This window comes from Gymnoscopelus microlampas (genome assembly GCF_963454915.1).
Source record: "Gymnoscopelus microlampas genome assembly, chromosome: 18".
Classification (NCBI taxonomy): Eukaryota; Metazoa; Chordata; class Actinopteri; order Myctophiformes; family Myctophidae; genus Gymnoscopelus; species Gymnoscopelus microlampas.
This window is the reverse complement of record NC_139955.1, coordinates 40,285,319-40,296,746: the sequence shown is the minus strand read 5'-3', so window position 1 is coordinate 40,296,746 and position 11,428 is coordinate 40,285,319.

The following is an 11,428-nucleotide window of genomic DNA, read 5'->3' as shown; positions in this document are numbered from 1 at the left end:
CAGAGTGCAGTGGGCGTCGCTCCAAATGTTGTGACATCAGGGCTCTCAATGATGCACATTGGGGGAGGAGGAGGGGCATGCTGGGGGGCATGGTGGCTGACGGACAGATCGGTGAACCAATGGGATCTCACATAATTTTTCTCCGGAGATTTTGAACCCGCCCCTCTAGACCAGATGTCAGACACGCTAGGGCAGCCTATATTCCATGAAGGTCATAGGTTTCGTCCTGGCACTGCTGTGATCAACGTGTCCTTCTTATTTCAGATCTCTGCGGCCTCTGTGCCACGATGGCTGACATAAGCCTCCAGAAATGGTGGCTCCGTCCTTACATCATTCTGATCATTGCGCTCTGCGGTAAGACAAATTTCATAATGTGTTTTTTTTGTGCAATTTATTATAGATTCAAATCTTATAATATTCCAGTTCCAATTTTGTCTGCATCACTTCCTATTTCACATGTTTATCCTGTATGAGTTCTCTCTCCTGTTGAGACTGGGAGACCCCTTTTACTGTACAGCAATGATTAGGCTACTATCAGAATATAGACATATTTAACACTTCTTACAACCTTAGGCTAATTATTTTTTAGATGCCATGTTTTGTATAGCCGAGCAGCCTATACGTATAGGTCTTTAGTGTTTAATCATATCTCTGATCCCTGTTCCAGTGTGTGCGGCGATGGCAGGTGTACCTACCCATCAGGAACCTGACTCACAGATTATTGGAGGAAAGCCAGCTAAACTTTCGTCTGCTGTCAGCATTCAACGAGAATTTGAACATATATGCAGTGGTACTCTCGTGGACGCACAACATGTTTATCTTCCCAAACAATGCCTAAAGTAAGTTCATTCATATTATTACTCCCTGTGTTTGTGTCGTTAGCCTGTCATTCTGTGCATATGCAAGATTTTTGTGAGCGAGCGGCACAGAGAGAGAGAGAGAGAGGGGGCGAAGAGAGAGAGGGATATAGGGAGAGGGAAGGGAGAGAGAGAGGGGCGGAGAGAGAGAGGCATCTTTGAGAACTGTAACAGTCAACAACACAAAACCAAAGAAAAACAAGGAATATAGCATATCTCACTAAATGGGATATTTCTCTCCTCCAGAGACATCGAACCAATGGCCTTGAGAGTCCAGCTTGGACAGACCGACCTGGATGAAGCGGGAGGTGTGAGGAGAGGCGTTATTGATTTCAGGATCAACCAACAGTGCTCTCCAATGTAAGGATGTTCATGACTGACCAAAATCAACGTTGATTATTCTAGTGTTATTAATAACTAATATTGTTATTAATAACTAATATTTGAAGGGGGCACGGTGGCGCAGTCGGTAGCGCTGTCGCCTCACAGCTAGAAGGTCCTGGGTTCGATTCCCGCCAGGGACGCTGTGGGCGCTGGGGGCGTGTTCTCTCCTCCACGTCATCGGCGCCCATACCCTAGGTGGGGTTGGTGAAAGGGCCTACTCTGTGCGGAGTTTGCATGTTCTCCCCGTGTCTCCTAGGGTAGTTAATACCCTCACAAAAACATGTAGTAATCCTGGTCACTATACTGCCTCCCCCTGGTCAGCCGGGGCGCCTGATGGAGGAGAAGGGAACTGATTGGAATAACGTGTTCCTTCCACGCGCTATGTCCAACCAGGGAAACTCCCCCCTGTCGGGTGATAAGAAGCGGCCTGCTTGCTCCTCATGCATTGAAGGAGGCAAGAGATTCAGCTTGGGCTCTCCCTAGGCTGGCAGAGGGTAGGTAGTGCCCAGGATTACATAGGCAATTGGCACTGGGTGAAAAAAATGTGGGTTACAAAATCGTGGGACAAAAAATATAAAAAAAATAAAAATAAAAATAAACTAATATTGAATTATTCTGATCTTCCTATAGCGGGTGGTGGGGTAACGACCAAGCTCTGCTGAAAATGGACTTACCTGTCGATTTCACTGAGGACATCGAACCTGCTTGCCTGGCAGACGACGGCAGTGTGTTTCCGACTGGTACGGAGGCTATCGTCTATGGCTGGGGCCTTGTCGGAGAAGGTAAGCACGGGACCCCAAAATGGCACCCTGGGGACCAAATGATCAAATGTGGCTAAATGGACTTGACTTTCTTTGAGAACCACTGGTGTGCAGTATACGTAGAATTTCACTGAATAATGTTTTGACAGACTGCCGATTATAAATAATAGTTCATTAATAGTTCATTAATAACAGACTGCTGAGTATTAATATTAGTATTTAACCCTTGCCTTACAAGCTGCCTCTTGTAAACACTTTGTCCACTTTATCTAAAAGCACACAATAACATGCCATAATAACATGCCCAAAATAGGGACGCAGGGTTTAAGTTGTTAATCTTGCAGTCAGAACCTTATACTCACACTAATAACGATTCTGTTGTTTGTTTGTTTGTATCTATAGAACCACTACCATTCCGCACAGCTCTTCAAGGTGTCGACGTTAAGGTAACTGACCATGACCATTGTAACCGGATCTGGGGCGGAAGGGTAGATGACAACATGATCTGTGCAGAAAACGTGAAAGGAGGCCAGGACGCATGCATAGTAAGAATGTCATTCAAATCCCATTCAAATCTTAATGTAGCACTTTACCCACTTTCAACCTCATCTGGGCCGTAGACAGCTCAGGAACCTGCCTGCCAATGACATCATCGATGGGGATTCCAAGCTAACAGAAAATTACTACAGCCTTTCTCTCTCCCTGGAAATAAATTAGAAGTAGAAAAATAAAATAAATTGTTAAGACTTTACATTGTAAATATTTGACAGTGTGCTTTAACAGTAACTGAGCGCTGGACAGTGAACAATGCTTATTTGTGTCTTATCAGGGAGACAGAGGTGCTTCCCTCATGGTCAAACAAGGCCATGATTGGCTTATGGCCGGATTCATCATTAGAGCTCCTGAAGTTTGTGGCATTCCAGACACGCCCACCGTCTACTGGACATCCAGCAAGAAGTTCATCACCTCTGCCATGAAAGGTGTGTTCATGTTTTAATGTCCATTGAAGCATGCCGTGTGTGTGTGTGTGTGTGTGTGTGTGTGTGTGTGTGTGTGTGTCTCATTAAATGTAAGCTATTTAATTGTATGTATTTAGAGCTGTCCTGGTGTGTTTTTTCATGTGTAGAGATGGGTGGGACTGGGAGCTGGTGTGGGACTCGGCCTGCAGTTGTACCTTTAATCGACGGTGGAGAGGCTGTTCCACATTCCTGGCCCTGGATGGTGGCTATCAATGTAAATATACATTATATATATAAATATACATTATACATATACATTATGCAACAGGTCAGCAGTGGCTCAGGAGGTACAGCGGTCGTCTTGGAATCAGAAGGTTCCCGGTTCGATCACCGGCTCCTCTGGTGAGTGTTGGAGTGTCCTTGAGCAAGACACACAGTTAAGGTTTCAGTGTCTTGCTCAAGGACACTTGGAAGTGTCTCACACACACACACACACACACACACACACACACACACACACACACACACACACACACACACACACACACACACACACACACACACACACACACACACACACACACACACACACACACACACACGGTCATATCTTGGAGAAGACCTTCATTTATGCTTCATTGTCCGACGGTGTTACACAGCAAACAATCCGAACTACAAGCTTACAATATGTCTGCCTTTGATTCACACTTTACCTTTTATCTTTCAGAATGGTCACGATGCAAGCTTTCGTGCGGGTGGTGCACTGATTAATCAGCGTCTTGTTGCGACTAACCACTGGGTCAGGTAATACAAACATACATATCCTTGACATATAAGTAAACACAGTTTATTATCAATCACTCTGTCTCTTCATCTCTTTAAACTTGGCCTCACTATTCTGGTCATTAGTCATTATAGGTACAAGATGTCACTAAACGGACACACAACATTCAAACGAATAGCGAAAATAGCAGATCTACAAGTTCACAACGTGCCACAGCAACGCGTTTTGACCTTGTAGATCGTCTATTTTCGCTGTTCATTGTACAACGAAGAATGTAGGGCTAAAGTGGTTATATATGTATAATTTAACAACCAACCAGTAACTCTGCTACTAATGGACACATGTTTATATAGTTACTTATTGATAATGGAATTAAAGTGAAATAATCATTTGTTTATGTTGTCTTCTCCAGTGAAGGAGACTGGGTGTTGCTGGGAGCTCACGACCGTTCCTCTACCACTGAAGACACTCAGTTTATCAGGATTTCAGAGGTACAGTATGAACATCAAACATGTGTCAGAACATATTACATAACTAACACTATGTTCACACTGACACACCAAATCTGATGTTTGGCCTCTCTGGATGGAATGAGACGGTTTGATCAAGTGTGAGCCTGCTGTCTGAACAAAGTCTTTAAATACGCATTATAGATACAGTCAAGATCATTATAGATTATAATGTTTATATAAGAATTATGCACACAGGGGTTCAGCTGGTACTGTAGGTCAAACATCAAGACTCTGTCCTTACTGCTGTCGGTCCGGGTTGTTTGATGCATGCCCATCCTTTGAAAATAGATCTACAATCTAAGCATTAAAAAAAAATGTTTGGAAACAGGGCTTACGTGGTTAATCTAACCGTGTCTGTCATTTCTCTGATAGGTCTTCAGGCACCCCAACTACGACTGGCCTCATTATGGCCTGCATTTGGCCAAACTTCAATGGCCTGCAAAGTTTAACAAGAATGTTAAACCTGTGTGTCTTCCTGAGGCTGATGACTTCCCCCCTGCTGGCACGACATGCATGTTCACTGGATGGGGAAAACGAGGTGAGGAAACAACATAAACACACATTCATACAGGTTAACAAGGAATTTGATTGGTCACATTATCAGCATGTACCGATAATGGGACGGGACTTAAGTTGTATATGTACTTCCCCTGGAAGCTCTCTTTCATTGACCAATCACAGCAGTTTTCATGTCCCAGGAGCGTTGTCAAAAGATCTGCACAGCATTAGCGTAACCTCCTTGAGGGCTTTAGGGCGGGACTTCCTGTACTTCTGCTTAGAGACTTCACTGGCAATTCATAATCTCAATATTATATTCACCTGTTTCCTAGGCTTTTCACTTCCTGTGTGTTTTCCACTTCCTGTCGATTTGATCCAATGAAATCCATTGAAACTGGTCAGATGACTAATGATATCCAATTAAATCCGACAGGAAGTGGAAAACACACAGCTTAGGAAACAGGTGAATTCAGAGTGAAAATAGATGATCTACAAGCTCACATCACAGCACAGTTTGTTGTGAGCTTGTAGATCGCTATTTTCACTATTTTTGAAAATGATGTGAACAATAAATACATATTTATTTAGCCTATAATGACATGCCAAAATAGGGACAAATGGTTAAAATATGTATTTTGTAATGGAATTGAATTTTCCTTTGTATTTAGAAATGACTGTACAAAGTCCTCAACTTTGAATCCTGTGTGTTTTTTCCCCAGACTGGCCATACATCACTAACAAGCTCCAAGAGACTCATGCCACAATACACACCGATGATCAGTGCAAACGTCACTCAAACGTTCCCCAATGGATCGGCAGCACTACGTTCTGTACGTGGGCCGAGCACAGATGGGTGAGTGACACAGAGATGAAAACATCACATGATATTTACACATAAAAACATCACATGATATTTACACATAATAACACACAATGAAAAACACAACTGCTTTTTGTTTCAGAATGACTGGGGAGGACCCCTGATGTGTGAGAACGACGACACCTGGACCCTGTATGGTATAAACTTCTATGAGTGGTGGCCTGCTCTGTACCACAACGTCACCTCGATGCTTCCCTGGGTGAAAGAGATCATGGTTGCAAACCCAGACGTCCCTCAAGTCTGCTTTAAGAGATTTGATGGTTAATATTTCAGTTTGCAGAACAGGTGCACCTCTGAGAAACATACTCACATTAACCTCTTCAACCCTGGTGCACCTGTTTTCATTTAATTAACCACTGAAACCGGGAAAGCACCCGTGTCATTTTATATTTTAGCGTTGGCTATTGAAAAATAGCAGATCTACAAGATCTACAAAAATCTACAATCTACAAAAATTTACCAAAAAGCAGATCTACAAAAAATAGCAGATCTACAAGCTCACCGCGCGTCACTTCGTGTCACACTGCAAGCTTGTACATCTGCTATTTTAGAAAAAAAAATATTGAAATCATTTTTTAAGCCAAACCCTCTCTTCTGGGGGGGGTCCCTGGCACAAAACATTTTGAGATGGGGGGTCATATCATCCAATCAATCAATCAATCAATCAATACATATCATTTTGGGGGGTCCTTGGCACGAAACAGTGAGAACTACTGATTTAGAAGACATTTGTAGAAAACACCCTGGTCTACCCGCTTTAATGTAATGAAAGGGGAGGGGGTCCCTGCGTGCTGTATGGGTGATCTCCCTGCACCGGGCCGGCGGGGACCGGGCTCCTGGCGGAGGGAGACCCGTTTTTTTTTTCTGCCTAGAATTGGACCTCAACAGGTGCCAATGGTTGTTGGAAAAGGGGTAGAGGAGGACAAAAAGAAAAAAATGCCAATAAGAAACACATAAACAGCCTCTCAGAAAGCCTGACCATTTTTTTTGTCTGTCTTAATTTATTTGTATGTAAAACGTAGTCAGGTTTTTTTTTTTTGTTCTAAAATGTCTGTCAGTATGTTGTTTTCTTTTCAAATGTCATTTTCCAATGTCACTGACTTAAGGGCACAGTGGGTATTATTGCCAAAAATATCAGTACTATTACCATTCTGTGCCTACGGGTGGACAGACCTCGGGAAGGAGAAGGGGGAAAAAAGAAAAAAAATCATGAAAAAACAAATGTATTAAAAAAAAAAAGACTGCACAAAAGGGAGGAATTAAAAAAAAAAAAAAGGAGAAAAGGGTACATGGTCTGTTTCTTGTTCACTCTTAAAGATATATATATATAAATATGTTTTCAGTCTGCTCATGTTGTACACTGTCTGCAATGCAAACATGGTGCTCAATAAACAAGTTTTTTTTTTTTTAAAGGCAGGGTAACTGGAACATTGGGCACCATTTTATTTTGAACATTTGTTTACAAATGTGGGGAAAAATACTTTCTTAATTACATTTAAGGCCCAATATTTCTACAGATGCAACAAAACCTGTGATAGACACTAGCCAGTCATAAACAAGAAGTTGAAGGGTCTAGGTCTGATAATGATGTACCGTGCATGTTAAAATTATTCATGACCATTTTTCAAAGCATACATTTATTCTACAAGTTAACGTTGACCAGTGAACCAGTATCTGTGCTGAGTTTGAAATGAATGTCAATAAATCTCTCTCTCTTTATGTACTTTGTACTTGTGTCTTTTACTGTTAATGTACTTGATGTGGGATGAAGATTTTACCATGACATAAAAAACTAAAACTAAGGTTAAGTGTAACCTCTTAACACATTCACTGCTGCCAGGTATTATTTAATTAATTATTTTGCTGCTGTCAGCATTTTTCTTGTGAAGATCTGTGGAGCGCTGCAGAAGCCACAACGTGCATGCTGATGTAAATAAAAAGTGTCCAGAGGGTCGGATCTATCCACTGGAACACGCACGTGCACACGCACGCACACACACACACACACACACACACACACAGCAAGTTGAGAATGCATTCCCCACCTGCTCATTCAATACCCATTGTACCTGTCAGAAGGCTCGTATGTCAGAAACAGCTTAAAATGCCATGTCTGCTAATCTCTAAACGACCACACGAAGTCTGAGATCCACATGAGAGCCATCTGTCTGTACAGAGACCTGTGTGTTTTCACATCTTCACTTCAGCTTGAAGGGTCAATGTCAGTGGTTCTTAAACGTGGCCATGTATGTTGGCTGCAGACCCCCATTTGTAAATACTCTCAGATACACGTCCCACCCTCCCTCCCATATTTAGGCAAGACAGATGTCAGCAACACCACAACAGAAATGTACAGAGATGACATGTCATTATCAGGCCCGGTCTCGTTTACATACTGTACATAGTCTATGTCTGGTGGAAACCTCATATGTCCAAAACTGTTACTTTTCACAATGCAAATTAAAAAGATAGCAAAAGTAGCAGATCTACAAGCTCAAATTTGGTTTGAGCATCAAATTTGGTTCGAGGATCTGCTTCCTTTGATGCCTCTGTGTGACGCTGTAGTATGATCAAGTAGGGCATTCATCTATGGAAAAACTAAAAGTTAGAACACGGAGGAGATAAGAGGTTTCTGCCCGACAGTGACGATTATGTCATAGATGACTGACGTCATAGACAGACTAGCCAGATGAAGATTCACATGAAAGAAACGCTGTTATTATATCCCCTCCCCCTTTAGGCCGCGGCACAGAAGGGGTAACAGGTGTCTAGAAGAGGGTGTAGTTGTGAATTTAAACTGTTTGGTGTGTTGTATGGGTTCATGCCATGAGTGCATGAGAACTTTCATTTCACTTAAATACATGTGTATATGTGGAGGATTGCTAATTAATAATAATAATAATTATCAGATGAAAGGCCGGCTGACACCCAAAAAATAATAACTTAAAGGGCAGTCCGCTACAGTGTGTGTGGGAGGAACCTAATCCCCCAAATCGCAGGACAGATCAGCACCTAATGTATTATTTGTGCACACACTATTATTATTAATCTACTTTCTTTGTTTTTGTTTTCTTTTTGTTTGTCGTTTTTCTCACGTTCAGTCCTGTCTGTTTTATCATGTCCCATAAAAGTCAAAAATATTTTTTTTCTCTTGTAATACAAATATACACTATAGTAGTCCAGCCCAGTCCAATAGTGGGATCTGTAGGATAGTATTGCAGAATTCACCAAATGTATGGTGTTAAAGGTGAAAACGGTATTTTGTTAAAAAGTTAAAGCTTTCTCTGGCGAGATTGACCATGATTCATAGGATAATTCATGGAGTGCTCCTTGTTTTTTTTTGTATCATTGTTATTCTTTCCTCTGGTAAGGGACGCACACAAAGCCTACACTAGATCAGTAATTCTCAAACATTTTCATGTCAAGGACCCCCAAATTGATATATATTTGGCTGCGGACCCCCATCTGAAAATGTTTTGTGTGAGTGGCCCCCAGAAGAGAAGATTAATGTTAAACAATTTGACCAAACATTTCCGATATTCACATTTTTTACAAAAATAGCAGATGTACAAGCAGAGCTTGTAGATCTGCTATTACTTGTACATCTGCTATTTTTGAATTGCCAACATAAATGGATAAAGTGGTTAAAATGTCGGCCCAGACTGGGCCTGTAATTCAGGCCGGGAGTCATACACCTTTCCAGGCCATCCTACCCAAACACTAGGCTACATGAACACGTCTGAGATGTTTCTTGTAAAAAAAAACGAAAAATAGAAACATATACCACACACTGTAGGCCTACAGTAGTAGTCACTACAACACTCACTTCTACTGTAGGCCTACAGTATGTCACAGGAGCAATCCATATGAATTCAACAGTTACAGCATTATTCCTTTCCACATTGGCAAAGTAATCACCAAAAATCATTATTCACCAACAGTCACACAAAGGTTCTATATCCAGTCCAGTGCTTTTCCTACCTATTTCCTACATACAACATGCCATCACATTTTGTCAACAAAATGTTTCCCTAAATACAACAGTCACAACAGGACTCCTAAAATAATGCTATACTATGGTATTATGAAAACATGATTGTCTTATTTGTCATCAAATTAGCTTACCAATAGTCAACATGCCAATAGCATTATTCAACAAGAGCAGAATAACAGTAAGAATAGTAAACGTATACAGTAAAAAGCAACGTAGTAACCTATGTAAAAAGCAACGTTCAATTTGAGTGTTATTTTAATAACATTAAAAGTTGCCAAAGTCGACTCACTGAACTATAAGAGACTAGGTTTTATGTTTGTGATGAGAGACATAATACCACAACAAACCACATCTACTAGCACTAAATGGAATAAGCTTTGACAGTAACCTGTACATTAGTAGCCTAATGCCAAGGTTATTTTTTACAGCTAAACATTCCACCAGTGGTGGAAAAGGTACTTTGTAGAAATACTAAGTAAAAGTATGGAATTCAAAATGTACTTGAGTAAAAGTACAAAAGTATTGGCATAACAATGTACATAAAGTATCAAAAGTAAAAGTACTCATTATGCATCATCTGATGAGAACATAATCCCTAGGAACATACAAATAACTCAATATTATATCAGTTATGTCCAACTGTGGACTGTTTGTTGTGGCATCTAGGTCTGTGATTCTCAACTTTAATTTTACAGACCCAGCTGCAGTGCATAATGTATTGATTAGACCATGGACCTGCAGAGCTGCTAAATGATTAATTGTTAATCATAGCTGGTCTAAAGTATCCTGGAGAACCCCATGTGTTCAGAAGAGTCAGTGTTGTGTAACTTACTTTGACTGCAGCAGCATATTTGACTGTCTGAGGGAGGGTAATTTCTCCATTCCGACATCTAGTCTCCTCCACAGGACAGGCACTTCACCTCCACACTCTTTTTCTTTCTGGTAAGGTAATAGGCTTGGGGGTCCATATTTGATCAAGATAACATGACGCAAATGTCAATTCATCTCCTTCACAGACATCTCACAACTCTCTCTCTTACGTTGCTGCTCTGTTTACAACTGCACTAGTGATGGGGGCGGGGTGGAAAGCCAAACAAGCCATTCACGTCTTATCCTTCCAAAAAAATTACTGACATCAGCCAATGCCCTGACTAGATCTATCATTGCTAAAGTGTGCCTGAATACTTTCAGGACTCATGGTAGGTAAGGGAACTTTTACATGCATTGGTGCTGCCACCCAGTGGAACAGTCTGGACACTGCAACCAAACTGACAAGTGTAGTCGATTACACAGATTTGTAATATTAACATGTTTCCAGTGGTGTAAAGTAACTAAGTACATGTACACAAGTCCTGTACTTAAGTCAATTTTGTTTTGGTATTTTTTTACTTTACTGGAGTATTTCCAATTTTCAGTACTTTACTCTACTACATCTCAGAGGCAAATATCATATTTTTTACTCCACTACAATTATTTGAAATGTATTAGTTACTACTAGTTACATTGTGATTTTGATTACTGTAACCACACTAAAATTAACAGGCAGGACTAAGTAAAATAGAAAAAAATATGAATCTTTATTTGGTACAAATAAGGAATTTGTACTAATCAATTCCATGCTGTATTGATGTACGCAGTGATATTAGTCAAGGAATTTGTACTAATCAATTCCATGCTGTATTGATGTACGCAGTGATATTAGTCTGGCCATAACAGGCTACTAGGCTAGTATTGATGTTGGTACCATAGGAGAGATGTCAGGCAAACGTTGATCAAAAGAACAATTATTCTACATTCTC